Consider the following 27,114-nt stretch of genomic DNA (forward strand, 5'->3'; position numbering starts at 1 on the left):
GAGAAACTAGAGATGTAGTAGCCTATGTCTGCAGAGAAGTGTGAGTGTACATTATCATCCTGGAGTTAGAGAGAACTGATGATTCTATGACGTTTTGAATATACTAAAATCCACAAAGTGGAATGCATTACAAGGGTGAATTTATAATAGATGAATTAGTTCTCATTTAAAACATACATTCTAGCCTGCTGCTGGGTCCTGGGTAGGACAGAGCCTCTGACCCTGGGGCTGTCACTGCCCAGGTGCACGTAGACCTCTAGGGGAATCTGAATTCAGGCCTCGGGGAAGCCCCAGGTCTACTCATATGAGATGGCTGAGGTGGGGTTTGGAGTTAAGAAGAGAGGGAGACAGGAAAGCATCAAGCACCACCCCTTCCCAATATATATTCACCAGCTTTCCTGCCTGGAGTGTGGGAGGGTGGAATTTAACCCACTGAAGGAACCAAAAAACGGAAGGTCTGAGCTGATGAGGAGGCCCAAGGAAAGACCTGCTAGAGGACACACTTACATCTGTGCTGTTCCCCACATGGACACCAGATGGCGCTGTGAGCCAGGCCCTGGGAAAGGGAGCACAGATGGAAGACCGTCTTAGGGGCCCATTACCGCATGGCTCCTATTGGGAAACCTCACTATCAACTGTAAACTGGCAAGTTGCTGAGTCCTCCAGGGAAGGGGCTCATTTGCATGAAAGCCCCGCCCTGCACATAGACTTAGGGGTATAATGAGAGCTGGGGAAGTGGACCCTGGGGTGAGTTTTTGGAAAGCACAGCCCTGGGGTGTCTCCACCACAGCCTGGACCCCTTTCCTGCTCACCCTGCTGGCTCACTGCATAGGTCAGGAGGGCTTCCCTTCCATGGGGTGGGGACAGACAGCCAAGAACCTGCCCATCTCTCCTGACCATGGTTTTTCTTGCTGTTTCTAGGAGCCGTTTCCCAGAATGTAATGGCTTAGGAAACTTCACTGTCCACAACTACTGGAGGGACAGTGCTGGGGAGTCACCGCCAGTAACTATGCCAGTTGGGTCCAAAAGAAACCCTACGAGGCTCCCCAGGGTCTGATATGGGGCACCAGCAATAGGCACACAAAGTTCCTTGCCCAATTATCAGGCTCACTGCTTGGGGACAAAGCTGCCCTCACCATCACAGGGGCCCAGCCTGAGGCTGAGGCTGAGTATTACTGTGCTCTGTGTAATTTTAAGGTTCATAATAATTTTAAGATTCATCACATGGAGCATGCAGCAGTAAATGATTCCAGCTGATGGCTGAGTAAGCTCCTGTTTATGGATATGCTCCTGTGCTCACCATTCATCATTTTCAAGACACATGGGTTATTTCCACTACAGAGCTGTCATAAATGATACTACCAGAGACATTCTTTTTTACTTTCATTTTTTAAAATGTTTCTATGGTGAAATGTAACATATTCTGAAATGTAAATATTGCTATAATGAGTCAGTAGCCATACTCATTTGTTAAAATTCTATTTTCTATGATAGAATTCCTCCTTCTCCTTTGATCTTTCTCCCCATTTTAAGGGCTACTTGGGCTACACCCATTCTGAATTTTTTATGTTGAAAAGGGGTGTCAACAATATAAGCTAGGGAGATGGAATTACTTGATATTCTTTGAAAGACTGGACCCTCTGGCTTTCAGGATCCATCTGGCTTAGAAATTATCTGGAGGTTATAGGTTTTTGGAAAGTAAACTTAGTGCATGTAACATTTGTAGAATCATAGATAAAGCCCCAGGCGTTCTTTAGGGTTAATAGGAATGACGTTGGTTGGAGTTCGGCAAAACATGGCAACCAGCAATATCCAGGTGAAGCCTGCATGGGAGTAGCTCCAGAATAGCCTCTTGACCCTTGGTGAACTCTCTTAGGCAGTGATACCTTCTTAACTTACATGTGCTTTCCCCCTATTGGTCAGGAAGTCTTTGTCCATTCCTCAGCTATGGACATTCTTGTGCAGGTTTTTGCATGATGACATGTTTTCAATTATCTTTAGATTCTACTTTGAAGTGGAATTGCTGGAATTAACTCTATATTTAGCTTTTTGAGGAAGAGTTGAACTTTTTTCTGAAGCAAGGACAGCATTTTACATTTCCATCATCAGTGGATGAGGGTTCCAATATCCCTGCAACATGAAGATATGTTCAGATAACTGAAATGCCTCCTTCCTCTTTTTGCCTAGAGCTTATAATGTGAAGTGATTTCTCATTCTGGGTTGATTTTAATTTTCCTAATGGCAAATGGAGTTGAGTGCCTTCTTATGTGCTTATTGTGAAGACATGTGCTCCCTGTGCTGTTAGGGTCATTCCTTAGAGACCAAACAAAAGCCCACTGGTTCCTGTCCCTCTTATGATCCCTCCCTGCATTGAGGGGTTGGGTCTCTCCCTGCAAATCCATTCTGGAGCTGCTTATTTCTAAGGTTCCCAAGTGACAAGAATATTTATTATATTGACAGATCCGCTAGGTCATCCAACTCAGCCAAGCCAATACTTAGGCTGAGAGGATGATTTGGGGCTCAGAATAGCTTTGTTAATAATTCCTCCTAATGAGGACTCAACATGGAGAAAATTAGGGCTTGGGATTGGGAGCATCTGGACCCTTGACTTTCCTGCAAGCCAGAATGTGTTACCAATGAAGGTCCTACTGCTGAGAAGAAAAAGGTCTTTAAAAGGTTGACTAGCAAAGAGACAGGATGCAAGGCTCAAATCTGTCCTTCTGATTTGAGAATTTAGTGGAGTTTTGTGGGATGGGAAAACAGGGAGGTGGGATCATTGATGGGAATTCAGGTTGGGATATCCTGATTGGTTGCTCACAGACTGTTTATATGGTAATGATGTGCCTGTGGGTGGGGTCTTCCTTGGTGAGAGACCCCCCACATTCTAATTGTGGCTTATGTCTCCTCATCCTTGAAACCCGGGTTCAGGTCATATGGCAGCACTGTGTACTATTGTCTCTTTTTATTCTGTAAATCCTAAATTGTTCTTAAAATGAAGTATATTAAAATTAATGGAGTACTGACCTCTGCTGTAATATAGATGATCAAAAATTATTATGAAGAAATTACATGATAGAAGCAAGGAGATAAAAATGTTACAAAATTATAATGAATGTTGCAGAAATCCACAAATATAAATACTAATAACAATAAAAATGTGCATTTTGAATTGGTGAACATTATGGTATGAAAACTGATCTCCATAAAACTGTTCTATGAGATGAAAAGAAAAGATCAAGAATCATTTTTCAATCTGCATTTTAAAAATATGAACATATTTCCAGGTACCTAAATATATGGTTTCATCTGTCTTCTCATGTTCTGCACAATATTTAAGCAGAACTGGACATTTGCTTGTTGAAGGTAATTGTAGTAGACAAAACGTAGTGTTTTAGACAATTCATGTAATGCTTTGAAATCCAGTTGTGTTCCACAGTATTTTGCTGCTGTTGTTGTTGTTGTATTTAAGAATAATTTCATTTAGGAAAATCAGTAAGAAAAGGCAAGCAATCTAAAAGGTAGGAAAACATTGGCAAGAGACATTAACAGGTGTTCCACAATGGATGAAATATGTAATAGTAAGAAAAACATGAAAAGCTGTTCACCCTCATTAGTAATGAGGGAAAGGAAAGTTAAGACCATAGTGAGATCATCTTACATCCAAAAGATTGACAAAAAATAAGGAATATGACAATTCTACATGCCAGTGAGCATGTTCCAACTGAGGATGATGGGGCTGTGAGACCCTCTTCTGTGATCTGGGGACATTGCAGCCACTGGGCCCAGAGAAAAGAGAAAGAGGCCACCAAGATGTCATGCCTGGTTCACCTCTGAGATTCCCTACAGGCCCCCAAAGGATAGGACCCCACTGTTTCCTGCTGTCTCAGAGTACAGCTACATTCTTTACTGAGATGACATCCTAGAGCTGACTAGAGAGAGGAGACTCTGCCCCACCCCCACCCTGAACCCACCCACCCTCACATATGGGAGTGATGGTGTGGGGTGCACATCACCCAAGGACCCCTTATTGACCTCTGCATGGTCACCACAACTACATCCTTACTTCAGAGGAGGGTCCCCATCAGAGTTAAGGCACACTTTCTACTCCTTCCACCACTGATGTTGTTGTCAGGGAGGGGACAGAGGTGACTGACTCCTCAGAGGGAATTCATCACATCTCCAGGGAGCAGGAGCACAGAGAGCAGACCCAAACCCTTCATCACCTCTGATTTGGAGGTCTGAGGTAACAGAAGCCTCTCTCATCACACACTGCATCCCACCATGGCAGACCCCAACTCCACTGCCCTCTTTATTGCCATCATCAGCCTTCCTGGGACAGGGGTTCCCTAATCAAAATACTCCCCAAAGAGCTAGTCATTCTTATAGTGACAGATCAGCCCCTCCTGTGGCTCTTTCACCTTGAAGTAGATGGTCTATGAAATCATGAACCCAACTTAAATAGTCTCAACTTAAATGGTATCCCTGAAGATAGAACCAGAGCCTAATTCTAGGTCTCTTTAGGGTGGCTTTAGGTCTATCTCAATCAAGGTTGTTATAAGCTCCTGATTGATTATAATACTGCATTTTTCATGACCACTACTGAGGGGCACAATTCTAAATACACTGTGACCTTCAGGTACACATGGCTGCCTATAAATGAGAAGACTGTTGTTCAGGTTCCTCAGAAAACCCTCTGAGTTGTAGAAGGAAATCCAACTCCTCTTCTTTAGTGGAGAATGTGTGTCCTGATTCAGGAAACAATCACCAGCAGAGAGCTTAGAACTTGCCCTTCTCCCAGGCCTGCAGCCTCACTTTCTCTCAGAGGACAAAGTGTGGACAATTTAATTATAACCTCTGTTGGCCATTGAGGAGCACAATTGCTTTCTGATGCAGTTGTGCTTTCACAATTTGTTTTGTTTTTAGATTTCTTTGAACATGTTAAAAATTATATTTTTCCTCAGTCACTTGTTTACCAGGCTGGGACAAGCAGAGCCATGGATTCTTCATCTTCATAATTTATCACTGACACAATGACCTGATCTCATGTTATTATACACAAAACTTTTTCTTAACATCATGGTGATGTTTTATATCAGTTCATCAATTTAAAAATGATTTTATTATAAATGTAGGATGAGAGTTATAATATTTCTTTTTTTTTACTAGCTTAAAGGTTCATCAGTGAATGGTGGTGGTTTTAACACTAAAACCAGAAAGTATGAAGGCTCTACAAATTGTTTTATTTTTGTTCTCTAAATTTTATTAGAACTGAGAAAGGACAGACTCAAGATTTCAAATAGTGATCAAATGTCCTCACTGTATAATTGTTACAGTTGTAACACTTGTTACAATTGTTGCACAGTTGACCTCATCCGTGCATGCATTGTTTTTAATACACTCCTCATTGGACTAGTGTAAATATGCAATTCTTACAATTGATAATTGATGCTCATTGATATGATTCTCATTAAAGTTTGTGGATTGATTTATGCTGCTTTCTGGGGATTGTCCCAAAATTCCAGAGAACCTTTCTCTATTAAATTATCTCACAATGCAGCTTGCAGTTCTCTTATATGCATTATCTGAGAACACAAACAGCAATTAATGCATTTTTTGAATTTGAAGCAGAATTTCCTAATCTCTCTCTTTTTTAAAAATTTAGAAATCTTCACACCTATACAGTCCATACATGGTATACAATCATTGGGTCAGAATAAAACTGATCATGGTGATGAATAAATACACAACCATGTGATGACATTGCCAATATCTCTTAGGCTATCAGTGAGGATTTAACATCCATGAAGCTATTGATTTAATTGACTGCCGCTAAAAAAAAGCCCACCTATGGAGAATAGTTATTTTAATTTGCAAATAAACTAAAGGTATTTTCTGTTTGGTTGTTCTATTTTGTCCCCCATACCCATAATCATCAGAGGAAAGATGGTGTTTATTATTTGCATCATCAAATTAAAGGGAATATTAATAAAATGCCCAAGGGTAAAATATGAGTTTGGAAATTTTGATTGAATTACTCTCTGAAGAGGAAGAATATAAACTTCTTTTCTGTTTCCTTATTTTTATAATTAATTCCAGGTAGTTAAATGCTCTACATCAAAACTAAAACTCTTCATCTTTTAACAGTTTACATAAAATGAATACTAAACATGGTTTAACTCTCAGAGCAATGGGTCATTGCTATGGTTCCATTCCTTCTTTCCCATTTCTGTCATTTTTAAAAGCAGTTCTCTCACTGGCCAGTCCTCATTAGCTTCATGTTTACATTAGTGTTATGTTGGTGTTACTTAGGATTGCTATCAGAGATTGTGTCCAGGAGCCTTGTTTCTCCTGAATTCTAAGTGATTGTACATGACATTAGTCTGTGGCAATAAAAACTGCCATAAAAAAGTAGGATTTCATTGTGGAATCCAATAAAATAGTTTTCCTGGATGAAACCCTTAATTATGTCACCCCATGATAAGAACCTCATGATGAGAAACTCAACCAAATTATGGAGGGAGAAAATATTCATGACAAAGGTAAGTGTTTGATATCTTAGTTACTTGTTACAGGAAGTGATGACTTAATTAATTTTAGTTCCACCATATGGAGTCTGCTATTATTTTATTGTTCTTATTATTAATAAATGTACAATTAAAATAAAGAACTTTAAGACACAAGAAAAAGAGCTGTTGGGTTTTGCAACATCAAGAAAAAATATTTCAGTGCACAGTTCTTTTTTTATTCCCACCAAAATTTTATTTATGGACACTGGAATTTGAATTGCATATTAAGTTCATGTTTCATGAAATATTCTTCTTCAGATTTTTTCCCCCAATAATTTATAGATGTAACATTCATGATTAGCTTTGAACCAAACATAAACAAGTGCAGTGATCTTATCTTGTATGGTTCCATTAATAGAACCTGTCCAGAACAGGCAAATCCATGGAGACAAAAGAACTGATTAGTGGTTGCCAGAGGCTGGGGGTGGAGGATAGAGAAGGTCTGCTAATAGGTCTGGAGTTTCCTTTTGAGGATGAGGAAAACGTTCTGGAATGAGAAAGAAGGGGTGATTGCACATCGTAGTGAATGTACTAAATGACACTGGGTTGTGTGATTTAAAATGGTTAATTCTATGTTATGTGCATTTGACCTTAATAAAAAAACATGTGCTCACAGGTACTTGAATATAGTTAGCATTGGCATAGACATAAAGACTATGACTATTGACAATTTTTTTTTGGGGGGGTGCATGGGACAGGAAATGAACGTTGGTCTCCAGCTTGGCAGGTGAACATTCTACCATTGAACCACCATGCACCCTATTATTGACATTTTGACATATTTTTTAAAAAGTGAAAAGCAAATTGTGGACTAGAGCTTGCCAACCCCTGATTTAGATAAATAACAATAGCTAACAGATATACTCATCTGTCCATCACCCTTGACAAAAGGAGCATCAGAACAAAGTTTTCACATGGTCACAGTCTAAAAGCTAAATAGTTATAGAATCATCTTTGAGAATCAAGGCTACTGGAACACAGTAAAACAGTTTCAAGTACTTCCCTCCAACTCTCCAATATACCATAAACTAAAAAAGGATATCTATAAAATGCATATGAATAACTTCCAGGATAACCTCTCAACTCTATTCAAAATCTCTCAGCCAATGAAACTTTATTTTGTTTCATTTCTCTCTTACCCCTTTTGGTCAAGATGGCATCCCCAATCCCATGATGCCAAGTCCTAGCTCATTCAAGGATTCCTGTCCCATATTGTCAGGGAGATTTACACTCCTGGGAGTCATTTCCCATGTAGAAGGGAGGGCAAGGAGTTCACCTGCCAAGTTGACTTAGAAAGAGAGGCCACATCTGAGCAATAAAAGAGGTTTTCTGGGCATGGCTCTTAGGCATGATTATAAGTAAGCTTAGCTTCTCCTTTGCAGTAATAAGTTTTCATAGAGGGAAACAATATATCAGATTTCTTGATTTAGAAAATTATAACTTAAAGCACTAGGTGTCCTTTCTAAGTAAAATATGAAGAACATGTTATATAATATGCAGTAAAAGGGAATTGGCAACATTACTTTTTAATTTTTAATTTTAATTTTCCTAGCAGGTATAACACAGCTGTTCAAATTTATTAAAGGGCATAACTTTTTTTCCAACTGAATGGAGTTTCATTGAAATACTCGATGGTTTTATCTTAACTTCTGGGAGCTCTGAGATCTGGGAAGGCCAGGAGACTGGATTTCAAGCTGAGGCCTCAGGATTGGGTGGCTGAGGGGGCTTTGAGGACAGCTGAGAAGAGTGTCCTGGGGTGAGGGGATGTGCAGCCTGGGAAGAGCCTGCAGACCTGGCTGTCTTGGAGAAAACTTCTCTTCCTCTTCTGGGGCTATGTCTGGATTTAAGAACATTCTGGACCAAGAAACATGGACAGCAGGAGTCTGTTGTTGGTAGAGGAGCAGGACCAGGATGAGCTCAAGTGAGGGAGGAGGGTCAGGGAAGTAGGCACCAGAAGCAGACCTGGAAAAGCACATGACAGAAGGAGGGGGCCTGGAAAATCCATGTGCAAACACTGACGTCCCCTGATGTGCTCAGGCAGCTAAAGCCAGGAGAACCCAAAATGGGTTTTCATGTAACGTGTTCCACTGAATTCTCACAACATTCTTTGGAGTGTCTGTGTGACAGGCAGAGCGAAATTATGAATCATTTCCATTTTAATTAGATATAATTTACAAATTTAAATACTTAAAATTTTTCATTTCTAAGTTCTACATGCTTATTTTCTAGATGCTACATGTGGATCATGCTGGTATTTGTATAACAATTTACTATCTTCATGGAGAAGTGGCAGCAGGGAGTTCCCCCCCAAGGCCCTGTAAAATTTTTCATTTCTAAGTTCTACATGCCTATTTTCTAGATTCTACATGTGGATCATGCTGGTATTTGTATAACAATTTACTATCTTCATGGAAAAGTGGCAGCAGGGAGTTCCCCCCCAAGGCCCTGTATCCAAGGGAAGTTTCTTTCCTGTATCTGAAGGTGCAGGTGCACCTGTTGCTCATCCCCAGAGGTCCCTACATGACTGGATCACTGAGGGGACATCCTCAGGCAAGGTTGGGGCTCATTTCTCCTCAGGCTTGGAGACTTGGGTGAGTCCTGAGGACCCTGTGGTCTGGTCACTGCTGTCTCCTGAGCTGGGTGTGGCTGGGACCAACCCTCTACCCCATCTGTCACCTCACCTGGGTCTCTTGGTCCTAAGCACAGGCCCAGCAGGAAGCAATATGTACAACTGAGATGCTGTCAGGGTAAGGGCTCACTTGAATGCTTGAATTAAAAAAACAAAAAGTCAGGGTCCCTTAATTAATTACCAGTCTTCAGACAGTTTATAGACCCAAAGCCCTCAAATGATGGGAGGCCAGGTCCCCTTGGTGAAGGACCCTTTTATACTGCCAAAAATTTACCCTGTTAACCTTCCTCCTAGCCTTCCTCAAGGAGACCTACAGCTTTTTACCAGGGTGACTCTGCACTGGGGGAAAGGAAATGATCAGATTATTGGACTATTGGACACTGGCTCAAAAGTGACACTAATTCCAGGAGACCTAAAATGTCATTCTGGTTCACCAATCAGAGTCAGGGTTTATGAAGGTCAGGTGATTGATGGAGTTTTAGATCAGGCCCATCTCACAGTGAGTATAGTGGGTCCCTGGACCCATTCTGTAATTATTTCCCTAGTTTCAGGATGCATAATTGGAATAGACATACTGTGCCACTGGCAGAATCCCCATATTGGCTGTCTGACTCTGGCTGTCAGGGCTATTGTGGTAGGAAAAGCCAAGTGGAAGCAACTAGAATTGCCCCTACCTAGCAAAATAGTAAGTCAGAAACAATACTGGATTCCTGGAGGAATTGCAGACATTAGCGCCACTCTTAAGGACTTGTAGTATGCAGGGAGGGGTGGTGATTCCCACCACATCCCCATTCAACTTTCCTTTCTTGCCTGTGTAGAAAACAGGTGGGTATCAGATGATGAAAGTGGATTATCATAAACTCAACCAGGTGATGATTGATTCAAATTGCAGCTGCTGTTCCAGATGTGGTATCATTGCTTGAGTAAATCAACACATCCCTGATACCTTGTATGCAGCTATTGATCTGACAAAAGCTTTTTTCTCAATAGCTGTCAGTAAGGACCACCAGTAACAGTTTGCTTTCAGCTGGCAAAGTCAGCAGTATACTTTCACTGTCCTACATCAGGGGTATATCAACCCTCCAGCCCTATGTCATAATCTTGTCTGCAGGGATCTCAATCATATCTCCCTCCCACAAGACATCACACTGGTCCATTATGTTATGATATCATGCTGATTGGACCTAGTGAGCAAGAAGTAGCAATTACTCTAGATGTGTTAGTAGGGCATTTGCTGTCAGGGAATGAGAGATAAATCCAACAAAAATACAAAGGCCTTCCATCTCAGTGAAATTTCTAGTTGTCCAATAGTGTGGGGCATGTTGAGATATTCCTTGTGGTGTGAAGGAAAAACTGTTGCATTTGGCCCCTTCTATGACCAAAAAAGAGATACAATGCCTAGTTGGCCTCTTTGAATTTTGGAGACAACACCACACATCATTTGGGTGTGCTACTCTGCCCATTTACCAAGTGACCAGAAAACATATTAGTTTTTATTGGGGACCAGAACAAGAGGAGGCTCTGCAACATATCCAGGCTGCTGTGCAAGTTTCTCTGCCACTTGAGCCATATGATATATCAGATCCAATGGTGATGAAGTGTCAGTTTCGAATAGGGGATACTGTTTGGAGCATATGGCAGACTGCTATAGGAAAATCAAAATGTGAACCCTTAGAATTTTGGAGCAAATCCTTAACATCCACTGAAGATAACTGCTCTTCTTTTGAGAAACAGCTTTAGCTGCAACTGGGCCTTAATAGAGACTGAATGCTTAACCATGGGCCACCAAGTTACAGAGACCTGAGTTACCCATGATGAGCTGGTTGTTGATTGTTGCACCAGAAGAGGTGATTGCATCACAGAATATGACAAGAGATCTCACCTCTCAGCTGCAATAGCTCACCAGCTCCAGTCATCCCAAAAGAGAAAAATTCATTTCCTTTTATTGTCTTTCAAGTCTCCCAGTACAAAAAGTTGAACTATTTCTACAACACGTGTTTCAGAACAGTTCTCAGGAAAGACTTCAAAGCCCCTCTTTTCTTTTCTTTTTGTCTTAACTTTTCAGGCCACAACAGGAGGCAGCTCATTCAGGTGAGCATAGGGGGTTTGTGTCTCCCTTCACCCTGGCCCAGGGCCCTGTGTGAGCACGGGAGCTGCTCTCCCATATCTAGCAATAGTTGTCAGCCTCATCCTCAGAGTGGAGCCCAGAGATGAGCAAATGTGCTGTATTTGTCGATGCCTCTTTTGAACCAGGGAAGCAACTAGAAGTTCTAGATCTCAACTACATATCTGAGTCTGAATAATAAAAAAGGAGGATCTTGGGAGAGCTCCTTGACTTCTGCTGATGCCGTGACATGCTTCTCCCTGTAATGTTGATATCACTTCTCAGAGTACAGATTAATTTAATTGCAGAGTAGGTGGATGGCTGAGTCAGCACAGGCTGGGTGAGAGAACCTGCTGACTCATCAGTGATGGACAGAGAACTCATGAAGCTACTGAGAGCTGAGCCAGACCATGAGGTCTGTTCCTACCTGTGCAGAGGGAGAGGAGCATAGAAGGAGATGAGTCCAGGCCATGGTGGACATAGTCCCAGGGACCTCCAGGTCCAGAGCTGGGCTGCTGAGGCCCTTTTTTAAACTCCATACAGGACTCATGGAGAAGGGGAAAGTCATGCAAACATGTTCCCACTCACTTGTGTCCTATCTCCTTCCTGACCTGAGGCCTGTAGACTTATGTCTACAGCCCCAAGGGCTGGGAGTGGAGCAGGGAAGGAAGAAGGAGTTACAGACTCATGGGCAAGGAGTTTCAGTTTGAGGTGGTGTGAAAGGAGGGTTCCAGATATCAGTAATGATAATATAATATTAAGGATATAATTAATTTTGCTGCACTTGCACTTGAATGTGGTTTAAATGGGAAAATGTATGCTGCATAGTTGTTACAACAATAAAAAGTTTGAAAGGAGCATAATCAAATAAAAAAACAAATACATTTACAAAATAGGAAAGAAATGATCCATCAGGCAGGCAGAAAAATTCCAAAAAATTCCCCTTAGCTGCAAGCCACAGAAGGAGCAGGAGCATAACTGTGGCCTGTGCACTACTGCTGCCCCCAAAATGTATCATGAGGAAAACATCAGACAAGTCTCAATTGTGGGGCAGCCTCCAAAATGCCTGCCCTGCACTGCTCAGACTCTCAAGGTCAGCAAAAGCAAGGAAAGTTGGGGAAACTGACACAGACCAGAGGAGCCTAAAGGGACCAGATCACTAAATGTTCAGTGGTATTTGCTATGGATCCTGGAACAAAGAAGAGACATTAGGTCCAAACAGAAAATGGGCTTTAATTAATAATAATGTGAGAATATTGGCTCCTTAATTATAACAAAGGCACCAACTAATACAAGATGTTAATAATATGGAAAACTGGGCTCAGGGAATAAGGGAATGCTCTGTCCTATCTTCTCTACTTTTCTGTAAATATAAAACTCTTCTAAAAAGCAAAGTATATTAAAAAGCAATGGAGGTTTCAGTGTTGCACAGAGATAGAGCCCCCGCGGAGGACACACTCTCTGGGCGGTGGCTCCCAGGTCATCTCCATCTGCCCCCTGGACTGGAGATGGATGGATAGCTGTGCAAGTGCATTGTGAAGCCCCTTTGCTCCACAGTCCTCAGCCTGAACTGACCCCAACGATGTGCTCCTGGCTGCAGCCTCCTGCAACTTCACTTCACGTGTGGGACTTGCTCAGACTGCACCAAGAAGTGGAAGCCCAGCAGCACCCACTCCATACGGCTCCAAGATGCCCTCTGGGGAGCTGGCAGTCACGTCCAGCAGGAGCTGCAGCTGGGTGCATGGGGTCTACTTCTCTGCTAGGAGCCGTATGGCCTGGCCAGGCTGACTAGAGCATGACCGTTGGCCCCTTGCCTCTGACATGCCACCGCTGCTTTCCTCACCTTCCTTGCAGAGAACAGTCTGATGACATCGGCCACGCCTGAGTACCGGTGCAGTCCATGCTGGAAGGTGTCCCAGGGTGGCGGGAAATGACCAAGCAGAGCTGGTAGCGCTGCAGGGGCAGCGCAGCACAGGGGCAGAGCCAGCTGGGGCTTGGGGCCTGGGGTGAAAAGCCAAGTGAGTGCAGGTCAGCCAAGGCAGCTGGGGAGTCTGGGAGGTGAGGAGCGTGAGTCAGCCAGGAAGGGCCTCAAGGTAAAGTGACCTGCCAGGAATAGGCTTCCTCATCCCGGCTGCTGAGAACACAGGGTGAGTAGGGGTCAGGAGGCTAAGGGTTGCCCTGTTGCATGTTTCCGGGGTGTCACCAGGGACCCCTGCAGGGGCTGCTTTCTCAGGAGTGGGATTGGGGGCGGTATCTCACCTTGTGAAGGAACACGCAACTTGTTCTCAGAAAGATTTATTCAATTATTGTAAAAAGTGCTTCCAAAGCACCCTGCTGGTTGTGAACTGTTTCAGAACATGGAGATAATTAAAATGCAATAGTGGAGGGTGGCAATGGAGTGCTGACCCTCCTACAAGATGAATGAACTTCAAAAACTGTGAAATGGTCTGAGAGAGCAAGTCACAGATGGTCACATGTTGTGAATTCATTTATAAGAAATGTCCAAATAGGTACATTTATATATACAGAAAGTAGGATATTGGATACCTAGGAGTAGGAGGTGAGCCTGGGGAAAGAGAGCAGATGGGGAGGGAGAGTCTTTGTTGAGTGATCGATACGTTCCAAAATTGCATCATGAGGATATTTGCACAAATCCATCAATATTCGAAAGACCATTGAATTTCATAGTTTAAATAGGTGAAATTTATACAATAAAAATGACAACCTAATAAAGATGTTTTTTGGAAAAATGAGAAAGAAAGATCAAGGAACACCCTTATTCTGGGCTTAAAATCATATGAACATATTTCTAGCTACATAAATATATAATTTAATCTGCCTTCCACCTTTGCACACCACACCTGGAATTGGACATTCTCTTGCTGAAGACCATTTTAAGTAGATATAATTTAGTGGCTTAGAAAATTCCCATAATGTCTTGAAAATATTTTGCTGGTGTTTTTCATGTACTTAAACATAACTTTAGTTAGGGAAATCAGTTTCAATGTGAATCTAAAAGAAAACAAAACTAAATCTCCACTGGGAGAAAAATATGGGCAAACGATATAAGGAGGCATTACAGAAAAAAAAGAAATATGCAGTAGCAGGAAAAGCATTAAAAATGATATGTGCCCTTATTACTCATTGGGAAAATGAAAATTAAGATGACAAGAAGATCATGTCACATGCAATACATTGGATGAAACAAGAAGTCTGACAATACCGAATGCTAGTGAACGGGCGGGGGGGGGGGGGAGAACTTAATGAGCATGAGCTGTTGTGATTTTGCCTTCAAACCCCGGGACACTGAAATTTAAGAATGCCACTGTCATGTTCCACTGGTGTTTGTCACTTGATGTCAGAGGCACAACCAGCTTCACTGGGCAGTGGCAGGTTTCTGTCTTACTTCCCCATGGGCCTGCAGCACTGCGTGAGCACTGATGCCATCGTCCCATGATGAACAGTAATAATTTGCCTTGTCCTCAGGCTGGAGCCCCGAGATGCTCAGGGAGGCTATGGTGCCTGACTTGGAGCCAGAGAACAGGGCTGGGATCCCTGAGGGCCAATTGTTTCCAAGCATTACAGCTTTGGGGGTGCCCCCAGGGAGCTGTTGGTACCAGCCTACATAATTAACTCCAACATTGTTGCTGCTTCCCCTGCAGGTAAGTGTGATTTTCTGACCAGCAGAACCTGACACCAAGGCTTCCTGGATCAGCCCCGACTGTGCCTAGGACACTGGAAGAGAGGAGAGGGAGACACAGGGGTGAGTCTGGGGCTGTCATCCACACTATGTTTCCACATGAAGGGGAGAACCATGGCACTGGGCATCACCCCACAGTTCCCTCTCCTGCTTTCCAAAGTTGGTAACCTGGGTAAAGAGTAGGGACTGTTAGGAGGAGAGGGGTCCAGGCCATGATGGAGATGCCCCCAGAACTTTACTTCCTGAGTCCACAGCTGAGAAGAACTGTCCAAATGCTCTCTTATCTTTTCCTTAAATGAGAGGGGTGAGAGGAACCGTTCATGCAAATAGTTCTCCTGCCTGCCCAGCGTCCCTGGGCCTGAAATTCATGCAAGCTGAGCATGGGATGTGGTGAGGTCTGTTGGGACCCAGGGGGCACATAACACAGAGCACAGGGCCCCCAACAGGGCACCAGGGCCTGGTTTCCCAATGGAGGTGCCCCGATACCCACAAGGGACAGGCCCCCAGGCCCCTAGACCTGCTGGTGTCTCAGTGTCCAGGCTTCTTCATGCTTGGAATGAAGTTTCTGGAGCTGACTAGACAGAAAGAGAATCTGGACTCATCTCAGCCTTGCACCCACCCCATCCTCACAGGCTGGGGGAAGCACATCACCCAGGGGACACTTATTGGGCTACAGTGGTCTTACCATAATTTATTCAGAACTTTGCAAGAGGGGCCTCTTGAGTAATAAGACATTCTTTCTCAAATTTCCTCCATTTATTCTGTTTGGGAGGGGGCAGAGGAGACTGATCCTTCATGGAATGTGTCCTGCCCCAGTGAGCAGAAATAGGGAGCAGGAGCAAACCCTGCAGAGCCTCTGCTTAGGAGTCCAAAGACACAGGCTCCTCTCTCCCTACTCACACACCATGTCCCACCACCACAGAGTCAGCCTTCAGGAACCTCCTCAGCCTTCATGGGACAATGACCCATCCTAAAAGGGCCCAGGGATTTGGTTCCCAGAAAGACCATACTTGTTGAGAATAGAGAGATAAGCTTCTCCTCCTGCTCTTCTACCCTGAGGAGATGACAAGCTCCTCAGGTCATCTAGAGAGCAACCAGGAAACTACAGCCCTGAGAGGGCCCCAGGGATGAGTGGGTCTTCCCAGAAGATGGAGCATGAGCATCCAGATGGGTTTGGAAAACTGGGGAATGGGACACACAATGAAGTGGCAAGGAGATAGTGATCAGGAAGGTGACACAGAAGGCCACAAATTTCCAAACTCAGCCCTTTACTCACATCTCACAATTTTTTATTACTATAGGATGCCCCTGCATCACATTATGTGTCAAGCCTTGTTTTACTTATTTACTATCTCTCTCCCACCCACCTCTCTTCTATCTTTTCTGAAAATCTCAATGTAGATAACCCTCCTATTGGGAGGCTTATTTCTTGCAGCTTCCCATCCACAGCAGCACACCCACCCAGGCATGTGCTCCTGCTTCACTCCTGAGCTCTTCTCCGAAAGCTCCTGTTCAGTGGGTGGAACCAACAAGTAGAGATGGATCCATCAAGATGCAGGTTACATTAATTAGGTAGAAATTTAGAGTAGCTTTCAGATGAAGATCTGCTTTTCCACTCCAACCCCAGAGGAAATTCCTACTAGCCAGCCCCACAACACCCCTGCTGATGCATGCACACATGCCAAGACCCAGGGGAAGGAGCACCAGGGAGCCTGTGGCTGAGGCTCTGGAGAACAACAGATCTGTATGAGCTCAAGCTATTACCCAAGAATATTTAGGGGTCAGTCTTTAAACTCCCTCCCTAGCTAATGTTATGAGGGATATTACTAGGCTTTGCTAGGTGGGTCTTCAGTTATTAAAAGCTACTGAATGCAGTGATCCTGAAGGCCACCTGACCTGGAGTAGCTACTTCCAAGTGCAACATGAGGTAAAGTACATGCTGTTGACTGTCAGTGGAAAGTCCACTATCTAGAATCCTTCAAAAGCACTCTGAGCAATAGGGGATATTCAGATAAATTGTGTTTAGTATCACCCACTGTGCTGGTTTAAAAGGATTATGTCCCCTAGAAATCCCTCTTTGAATCCTGATTCAATCTTGTGGTGACAGCTTCTTTGATTCCCTATTCAGCACTGTAGGTTGGAAACTTGATTAGATTATCTCCAAGGAGATGTGCTCACCAAATGTGGGGATTAAACTTGGATTAAGGGAGTTGTGACTCCGCCATTCCAGGTGGCTCTTGATGTCTTTAATGGAATCCTTTAAAAGAGGAAGCATCTTGGAAAAGCCTTGAGATTCTGAAACAGCCGAGACATGACAGAACAAGAACCATAAAAGCCCAGGCAGCCAGAAACCTTCGGAGATGAAAAAGTCAAATGTCCTTAGAGAAGCTTCAAGAAACAAGCATCCTGGAGAGAAGGCTAGCAGACATTGCCACATTCGCCATGTGCTTTTCCAGTTCAGAGAGAAACCCTGAATGTTACTGGCCTTTCTTGAGGGAAGGTGACTTCTTGTTGGTACCTTAATGTGGACATTACTACAGTCTTGTTTTAATTTGGACATTTTCACAGTCTCAGAACTGTAAACTAGCAACTTAATAAATTCCCCTTTTTAAAAAACATTCCATTTCTGGTATATGACATTCTGGGAGCTAGCAAACTAGGTCACTCACTAACCATGCTTGGGGAAAAGCAAATGGCCTTGTGCAGCCACGATTCAAAGTCAAGCACTGACCTTTGGGTGCAGGAAAGCAGCTGCTGACATCAAGGCCTGGAGCTCATTTGAGCTTCAGTAGAGTGTTAGGGGACACAGGAGAGGGCTCCCTGGATCTGCTGCACCCAGAAGATCTTACAGGTGATAAAGGGATGCTGACAGGAAGGGAGCTTGAGTCAGCACAGGGTAGGAGAGGGAAACTGGAAGTGAAGTGCAGACATGTCTGGGTGCTAGGGCAGGGAGTAAGAGATAGGGTGTGAATGTGTCTTTGTGGACAATGTGATTCAGTCCATAAAATGCAGTAATATTACTTCCTCTTTCCATTTTGGAAACTGTATTTCACAAATTACAATGGCGGGCACCTGCCCAATATTACCAAAATGCCAGCCAGGTCCAAGGCCCAGGGAGTAGATCCTCTGTCACGGGGAGGCCTAGGGTGGTTGTCAGCTCTGGGTTTCCCCTTGGGAGGAAGCACCAGCTGTGACCTCTCTTGTGGGCCAGTGACCAAGGACCTGGGAGCCATTCAGTTCCAACCACTTGGGATTCATCAGACCCCTGAGAGGACCCACAGCACCCCCTGGTGGCTCCAGTGATAAAAGCACATGCTTCCAGCTCTTTCCTATACAATTTCAGTGTAGATTCACCTTTTATTTACATTTTCCGTTTTTCACTGGCCAACCCGCATCCACTGCTTGTTTCTACTTTGTTTCTTCCTGTTTGTATTTTTTTCAAGTTACTGTTAAAAACTGGCCTCAGAGTCTGCATTGCAATTTCAATGTCCCCAGGTTTTAACCATTGACCTCAGTGCTCCCAAGGACTAAGGAAATAACACCCAAGTCCACCTGACTCTATGTAGGTTATTTACATCAAACCTCAAATTAAATAAATAGCCACTTTAAGGAAGGACTTATTTTAATACTTTACATCAAGAACTTTTAAATAGAAAATACAGACACAAATCCAAAGTATGAGTTCTACAGGGTTTCCACCCAGATCGGAGCCCACCCAGCAGGCTTGGGGGATGAGGCAGGGATGGGGAATCCACGAGCCTTTACATGCTGGGAAGCCCTGAGCAGCTCCACCCTGAGGTGGCGTCTCTTAGCTCTGCTCATGGGTGGTGACCCCAGAGCTTATGATGAGGCTCCAGGTCAGCTCCATGTCCCCAAGGCTTGTGGGCTGCTGTGTGTGGGGTGAGGTTCTAGTTTGGGATTCCAAGGTCCTTTTGTCTTTTCATCCCAGTGTAGTCTGTGCCACTGTCAGTGACCCATTGGCCAGGTCAGGGTCATTTATAGAGTAAAAGAGTAATAGAGATGTTCCTGGAAAGAATTTATGAAGCTTTAAGCACTTTGGAAGAATTCCAACCTAAGTATGAAATAAGAAAGGATTTAACTTGTGCCAATTAAGATATAGATTATGCCTCAGTATTATTATATCTTTATTTTCATTTTTTAATAATTGTTATTTGCATTTGGCTTCATGATATATTGCACTATTTTTATATTTCAGTTTAGGAATTTTTCCAAAGTAAAGTTCACTAGGCTATAAGAACAGAAATATGTTCAGAGATAATAAACTTATAATTTGTAATACAGAATAAAAACATAAAATCCTACAAAATATATGAATAAGTGATTATCTTAATTAGTGAAAAGTACCAGAAAGATGCAGAAATGTCAACTGGCATTACAAAATGAGTTATAATTTTTTTGCTCAATTTAGCCCTCATTCCTTCCCTATCTCTTAACATAGCACAAAGGAACAAGGAACAGGACAAAAGCCTGGATGTACGTATGTTGCCAATATATTGCTAACAGCTATGTCTAAACAGGCTGATTGTGGTAGCTTTTATTTCAAATGTTTAACATTGATCATTTACTATTTTAATATATTAAACATACCCTTTCTCTTCCATGCTATTTAATTTAAAAGGGAAAGATGGAGAGCCTGTAAGTGCAGTTGAGTAAGAGAAGAAATTCATTCTTGATTTTCAACAAGTCCCTGGTGCCCTCTGCTCTGCTCTCTGATCCCACACCACTGATCTCCCTTCAACACCAGGGGCTGGGGGCCCTGTCTTGGTACTGGCCCCTCCTTGTGCTGGGGGAGCCCTCATTCACCCCTCACCTGCCCAGGTAAACACTTTCTAGATTTCCCCATTCATGGACAGTTGCTTTCTCATGTATTGCTCTCTGTTATAATAATGAGCTTAATGGTTTGCTTTACATCTTGTGTCTTGGAGTGTCATCTTGACAGAAGTGATGTCTCTTAGGTGTTTTGTATTTACCCTGTATCAGGTCAACCCAGTGCAGGAGCCTACATAGATGGGCCCTCAATACATTTTTGCTGGTTAAATAAATTAAGGGATAGATGGATGTTTGAGCCAGATATATGATATGGTAAAATAAAAATTTAAAATAAAATGAGATTATATTCCCTTTATATTTGGTGATTAATTTTAGGATATGAGTTCCACAGGAGATAAGGAAGCAGAATCAGAAAGTTTAAGAAACTGTAAAAAATATTCAAATAATTTCCCAAGGCACATTAAAATGTAGAAAATGGCAGATCACAATACTGAAAAGTTGCATCACTATGTCCCTCCTTATTCATATGCCCTGATTTAGTTATATACACAGCACTCTTCAAGTTTAAAATCTCTGCATGGTTTAGGTTCCTTGCATGTCTATTTTCACTGGAATGTATTCTCCATGAGAGGAAGGCTATATCTCACCCCTCAGCCTCTAGTACTTTCCCTAACTCATTATTTATGCTGTTTCCTGGCATAATTATAAATTATGTCCTCAAAAGTTATATTCGTCAAACTAATTAAATGGTGAGGAGAATAAAAGTCTTTGGTTATTAAAGGTTTCTATTGTTTTACATTCATGTGAATATCTGATTACTCACCACCTATGTAATATTTAATGACATTGAAGTTCATCTAATTGATGTACCTTTGAAAACCTGATATTTGAAGAATATTTCCTGAGACTGTAACACAGACTCATGCACTAATAAATAAATGAAGCAGGATTCCAGTATGCATTTCTATGATGATTCTAAATCTGCACCAAAATGTGGTTCCATAGTCAAAGCAAACACACACATATACACCCATATAGTGTCATGGTCAGGTTCCTGTGTCAACTTGGCCAGGTGGTGGTGCCCAGTTGTCTAGTCAGGCAAGTGCTGGCCCATCAGTTGGTATGAGGACATTTCACGGCCTTAAAACATGCTCACATTGGCTGCATCCACAGTTGATTGTATTTGCAATCAGCTAAGGGGAAGGCTTTCTGCAATTTGTGACATAATCTAATCACTGGAAGGCTTTTAAGGAGGACCCAGAAGATCACTCTTCCTACTTCAGCCAGTCAGTCTCTCCTGAGAGTTCACTGAAAACCTTTATTGGAGCTCCCAGCTTGTGGCCTGCCCTACAAATCTTGGATTCTTCCATCCCCACGGTTACGAGACACTTTTTATAAATTTTATATTTACAGATATCTCCTGCTAATTCTGCTTCTCTAAAGAATGTTAGCTAATACATATGGGGAGAGGAATTAACTCTCAAACAAGCTCAGAAAGTCCACTCTAGAGATAATAATGGAAAGTCCATTAATTCAGTTTTAGAAGTCAGCATAACCCAAATATCAGAAACTGGTAATCCAGGATGAAATGCTTTCTCAGCCCAAAGTGGATCCAGGAACTAGATATAGAATGTGCGTGTGAGTGTGTGTATGCACATCCATGTGTTGTATGTGATACACCTGTGTGTCTGAGATGGAAAAACTGGAAACTCAAGGCACATTTTATATATCTATTTTTACTGAATATTCCACAACCCCCAGTAAAGATGTCACCTCAATTGCCTTGTTAATCTGGGTTTATTCTCTCCCTTGAGTGTGGCCTCTACTGAATAGCTGTTCTATAACATATTAAATTTGAAAAGAGTGATGGTAAGTCACTTCTGAGACCAGTTTATGAAAACACTGGGATCTGTCTTGGGAGGTTTTTTTTGTTGTCTTTTGTGTCACTAGCCCTGGGGGGGCCCTGGCTGCCTTGTCCTGACCTCTCTGTGGAGAAGCAACATGGTAAGGAGCTGAAACCTGCCCACAGCTACATGAGGGAGCTTAGAAGCCAGCCCCACCCCCAGCCAAGCCTTCTTATGGGTGTAGACCTGCTGATAGCTCACCCACAATTAAATGAAAGCCCTTGAGCCAGAAACACCCAACTATGTCACCCCCAATTCCGTGATAATAAATGTGTGTTGTTTTAAACTCTTTTAACTTGGGGCATTTATTACACAGCAATGGATAGCTACTAAAGATGGTCACTAATTGAAGTCCTCGAGAACAGCTTCATTGTGGAGGGAGACTGAGGTCCTGAGCACATGCAGCACCTCCACAGGGATATCCAGGAGCCTCTGCTCATCAGCATTAAAAGACTGGATCAAGACCTCCCTTATGAGGGACTCCCAAGCCTGAGGTCAGGCATCTCTTGCAGCAAGAGAGTAGATACGGTGGCACCTTGGGGAGCATGTCTTCCATAAGACTTGGCAGATGATGGAGTTTCCCTGATTTTTATCTTAGAAGAAAGAAATATGTTTAGAAGTCTTTTACATAGGACAACAATTTGAGGACCAAGCAGCCTGTAGAATGTCTGGATTAGAATTGAAATTGAAATAGAGGTTAAAAGGGGGGGGGGGCAATCGATGAACAAGTCTGGGATCTGGAGTTCAGTGGGGACCTCTCAGTGCCTGCCTGCCACTCTGCCTCTGTATCCCAAAGATTCTCATCCTTCTTAAGTTCCAGAGACACTTTCTAGGACTTGTGTTAAGTTGCACATAGAATACAGAGGCACCCAGAAGCCATGAGCCAAGGCAGAGCCAGGGGGGTGTATCTTACTTCCGCACTGACATCTGTCATGGTGGATGAGTGGGGGTTGCTTCCCTGGGGCAGAATGGGGAAGGGACCTTCTGGTAAGGGAGAGAGATTTAGAAGTTTCAAATTCACGAAAGGTCAAGGGAGGGTACATGAATGGCAAAGCCATTGGGCACTGTGGTGGTTTGAAATGATGTATGTACCCTAGAAAAGCCATGTTTTAATCCTAATCCAATTTTGGAAAGGCAGACATTTCTTCTAATCCCTATTCAGCATTGTATGCTTGAAACTGTAATTAGGTCATCTCCCTGGAGATGTGATTTAATCAAGAGTGGTTGTTGAGCCAGATTAGGTGAAGACATGTGTCCACCCATTTGGGTGGGTCTTGATTCATTTATGGGAATCCTATAAAAGAAGAAACATTTTAGAGAAAGAGAGATTCAGAGAGAGCAGAGAATGCTGCAGCACTACAAAGCAGAGAATCCATCAGCCAACGCTTTGGAGATGAAGAAAGAAAATGCCTCATGGGGAGCTCCATGAAACAGGAAGTCAGGAGAGAAAGCTAGCAGAAGAAGCTGTGCTTGCCATGTGCCCTTCCAGCCAAGAGAGAAACTGTGACTGTGTTCACCATGTGCCTTCTCACTTAAGAGAGAAACCGTGAACTTCATTGGCCTTCTTGAACCAAGGTATCTTTCCCTGGATGCCTCTGATTGGACATTTTTACAGACTTGTTTTAATTGGGACATTTTCTTGGCCTTGGAATGGTAAACTAGCAACTTTTTAAATTCCCCTTTTTAAAAGTCATTCCATTTCTGGTATATTGCATTCCAGCAGCTAGCAAACTAGAACAGATTTTGGTATCAGGAGTGGTGTGCTACTGCATTTTACAAATATCAAACATGTTGGAATGGCTTTTTAAATGGATAAGGGGAAGAATTTAGAGGAGTTGTCAAAATCCTGATAGAGAAAGCCTAGAATGCTTTGAAGAGACTGTTGGTAGGAACATGGACTCTAAGGATACCTCTGACTAGACTCTAGACAGAAATGAGGTGTGTGCTATTGCAGACTGGAAGGAAGGCAATTCTTGTTTTAAAATAGCAGATAATCTGGAAAAATTGACTAGCGGCTTTTGCTGGAAGACAAATTTTAAAAGCCATGAACTTGGATATTTAACAGAAGAAATCTCCAAATTAAATGTGGAAAGCGCAGTTTGGTTTCTCCTCATAGCTTATAATGAAATGTGACAGAAAAGAGGTAACCTGAAAACTGAACTCTTGGGTACAAAGAAATAAGAAATTGAAGTTGGAAAATTCTGGGCCTCTAGGAAGGGAGACCCCAGAGAATAGTGCCTGAGGATTTAACCAAATGTGGAGCCAGTCAGCCATTTCAGGGGAAGACAGGATAGGACATGGAGTTATCCAGGAAGGATTTGTGGAAACTCCTTATGTCTGATGAACATGATCTGAAACTACTGTATAGAAAGCCAATGAAAGTATTGTGGGATCTGTATAAAGAGTATCACTGCCAGCTGGGACTGAGAGGGACAGAGAAGGGACACATTGGAGGAAAAACAGCTTCAGAGGCAAAGTCATGGAGGCTCAGGTCTGAAGTCAAGAAGCCTCATGCCAGGAGACTGGACCAACCCAAGCCCTTGGAGAGGGTGAGTTTACCCTGAAGGCAGAGGATGGGCCTTCCACCTCTTTGCAGTGGAAGAGTCATGCTGCCTCAGGCCTTGGAGAGGGTGAAGCACATTCCTTGGGGATTGGTGAGAGCCTGGCTGCCACCACATGGAGGGGTTGAGCATGTACCCTGGAGATGGCAGAGAGCCCAGGGGCAACCCCGATCCTTGGAGAGGGCAGAGCTAAAAAGAGATGGTCTCCCCAATGTCCCCCAAGATTGCATTTGGAGAGAGGCAGGCCTCTGTGTAGGCCTTTGAAAGGGTGGGACTGCTGCTTTCTAAAGCCCCAAAGATAAATGACTCTCAGACTCTGAAATCTAATGGGCTTTTCCCTGTGAGTTTTTGAAACTGCGTCTGGTGATCTCCATGTTCCTTCCTCCCTATGGAAATGGGTGTATGTATTCCATGACTGTTCCTCCTTTATATGTTGGCAGAAAACAACTTGTCCTGAGTTTTATAGGTCCAGAGCCAGTGGAGAGAATTTTGCCTTAGGACAGACCATGCTTGTAACTAACTTTGAGATTTTGTACTGGTTTTAACCTTGTATTGTATTTGTAATGTTACTGAAATGGTTTAAGGTTTCTGATGTTGTTACAGAATGAATAGATTTTATATATGAGAAAAACATGTCTCTTTTAGGGTCCAGAGAGTGGAATATGCTGGTTTGAAATGATGTATGTACACTAGCAAAGCCATGTTTTTTATCCTAATTCCACTTTGTAAAGGCAGTCATTTCTTCTAATCCTTATTCAGCATTGTATGTTTGAAACTGTAATTAAATCATCTCCCTGGAGATGTGATTTGAGTTATTAAACTGGATTAGGTGGATGCATGCCCCCACCCATTTGATTAGTTTACTGGAATCCTGTAAAAGAGGAAACATTTTGGAGAAAGATTCAGAGAGAGTAGACAATGCTGCAGCACCATGAAGCAGAAAGTCCATCAGCCAGTGCTTTAGAGATAAAGAAGGAAAGCATCTCCCAGGGAGCTTCCTGAAACAAAAAGCAAAGAGAGAAAGCTAGCAGATGATGCCTTCTTGAACCAAGGTATCTTTCCCTGGATGCCTTTGATTGGACATTTCTATAGACTTGCTTTAATTGGGACATTTTCTTGGCCTTCGAAATGTAAACTAGCAACTTTTTAAGTTCCCCTTTTTAAAAGCCATTTAATTTCTGGTCTATTGCATTCCAGCAGCTAGCAAACTAGAACAGGCACAAGTTGTGTTTGAGTGATACTGGAAGGAGCAAGAGAACTGGGGCTATCTGGGAGAGGGTGAGGGCTCCAGGCAGGAAGTAGGAGGGAATCAAGAGGAAGAAGTGAATTTTCATTTACTTGAATAATCCACCATCCTTAGACTATTGCATGAATGGCCCTGTTTCAGGGCAGTTCACTGCATTTTTGTTTCTGTAGTATCCTGACAGTATTTAATTAATTTTGATTTAAAATATATTTCCATATCCAGTGGCCTGTGTCCCCTTGTTTTTCATTCTTTGCAAAGTATTCCAGGATATTCTTGGACTTAATTTCCACACAGATATGTTTTCCAATACACCTGTGTTTACCTATATCTACTAATTATATTAAAAATAAAATTAGCATAATTTTCACTTTTCTATATTGTCACCATATCTATCAACATGGTTTTCTTTATCCAGGTCTCATTTTATCCCTTTTGGTAGAACTTTATTTTAACCTAGAATACCCTGATGCGTTCTTTGCCAGGTGGTTGCCTCCATGCTGCATGTGAGCTGTGTCTGCAGGGAAAAGGGGATGCAGTCAGGACTTCATCCAAGTTCTCATTCCCAGTGTAGGGTCCTGTGCTCATGCAACAGAGGCCACAAGTGGGATTGGTACTTGTATCCAGTGGTGACCGAGTTACATGCTGAGAAAAAGGCCTCCTGAGCAGACCCAAGTCTCACTTTTTACTTTCCTAGAGCCCTGGATGAGCTCCAGGGGAGCCTGATACTGGCAGAACTGACCAGATGCTTGTAGCTTAGAAGGCTGCCTTGGGTGTGTTGGTCTCATTCTGTTTCACTGTGTCTGAGAGAAACCTGTTGCTGATGACAGATTTTCTGCCTGTATGGAGGTGAAGTGTGATGTGATTTCAGCTACATGTCATCTAAGTCAGTCACCCATGGGACAGCATCAGACCCTTAGCTGTGCATATCTTGGTAAAAGCAGCACAGTACAGGAAAGATGCTCAGCACCCTTAGTCATTAGGGAAAAGCAAAGCAAACCAGAGTGAGATGAGAGCTAATGGGCACTGGCAGGGTTATCACCAAACAAACAGGCAGTAATATGTTTTGTGAGGAAGTGGGAAATAGGAGCTTTTTACAAGGCTGGTGAGAAAGTAAAATGGTGGAGCCATTTTTGAAAATATTCCAGATGTTCCTGAGAATGGTAAACAGAGAGTTACCATGTGGCACAGCAGTCCCATTCTCAGAAGAGATTAAAGGAAATACACGTTCACCAAAGACTTGTATGGGAATGTTCATAGCAGCATTATGCACAATAGCTAGTGGTGCAATGATACAAAATACTCATCAGCTAGAGAATGAATAAACAAAATGTGCTTGTCCATACATGGGAGAATTATGATAGTGGTTAAAGTTGGAAGTTTCTGTTGTACATATGTCATTACAGTAAAAGACAAATGTCTCATCTCACTTATAAGAAATTCCTAGTTCACAGTGACACCTGGTGGTTTTACAATACCAGGGCTAAAGGTGGGGCAGGGTGAGAAGAAGGATTTACAGCCTCATGGGTGAAGAGTTGCTATCTGAGGTGGAAAAAAAGGAGGGTAACAGATGTCAGTAATGTTAACACAATGTTGAGGATACAATTAAAAAGGCT

General features: G+C 42.8%; 1 pseudogene; it reads right to left on the minus strand.

Annotated features, from left to right (window-relative positions):
- The window catches only part of LOC143651350 (keratin, type I cytoskeletal 18-like), a 57,960-nt pseudogene that overhangs the window by 29,478 nt on the left and 1,368 nt on the right, over nucleotides 1-27,114 (minus strand).

Source organism: Tamandua tetradactyla, chromosome 12 (genome assembly GCF_023851605.1).
Source record: "Tamandua tetradactyla isolate mTamTet1 chromosome 12, mTamTet1.pri, whole genome shotgun sequence".
In the NCBI taxonomy this organism is placed as follows: Eukaryota; Metazoa; Chordata; class Mammalia; order Pilosa; family Myrmecophagidae; genus Tamandua; species Tamandua tetradactyla.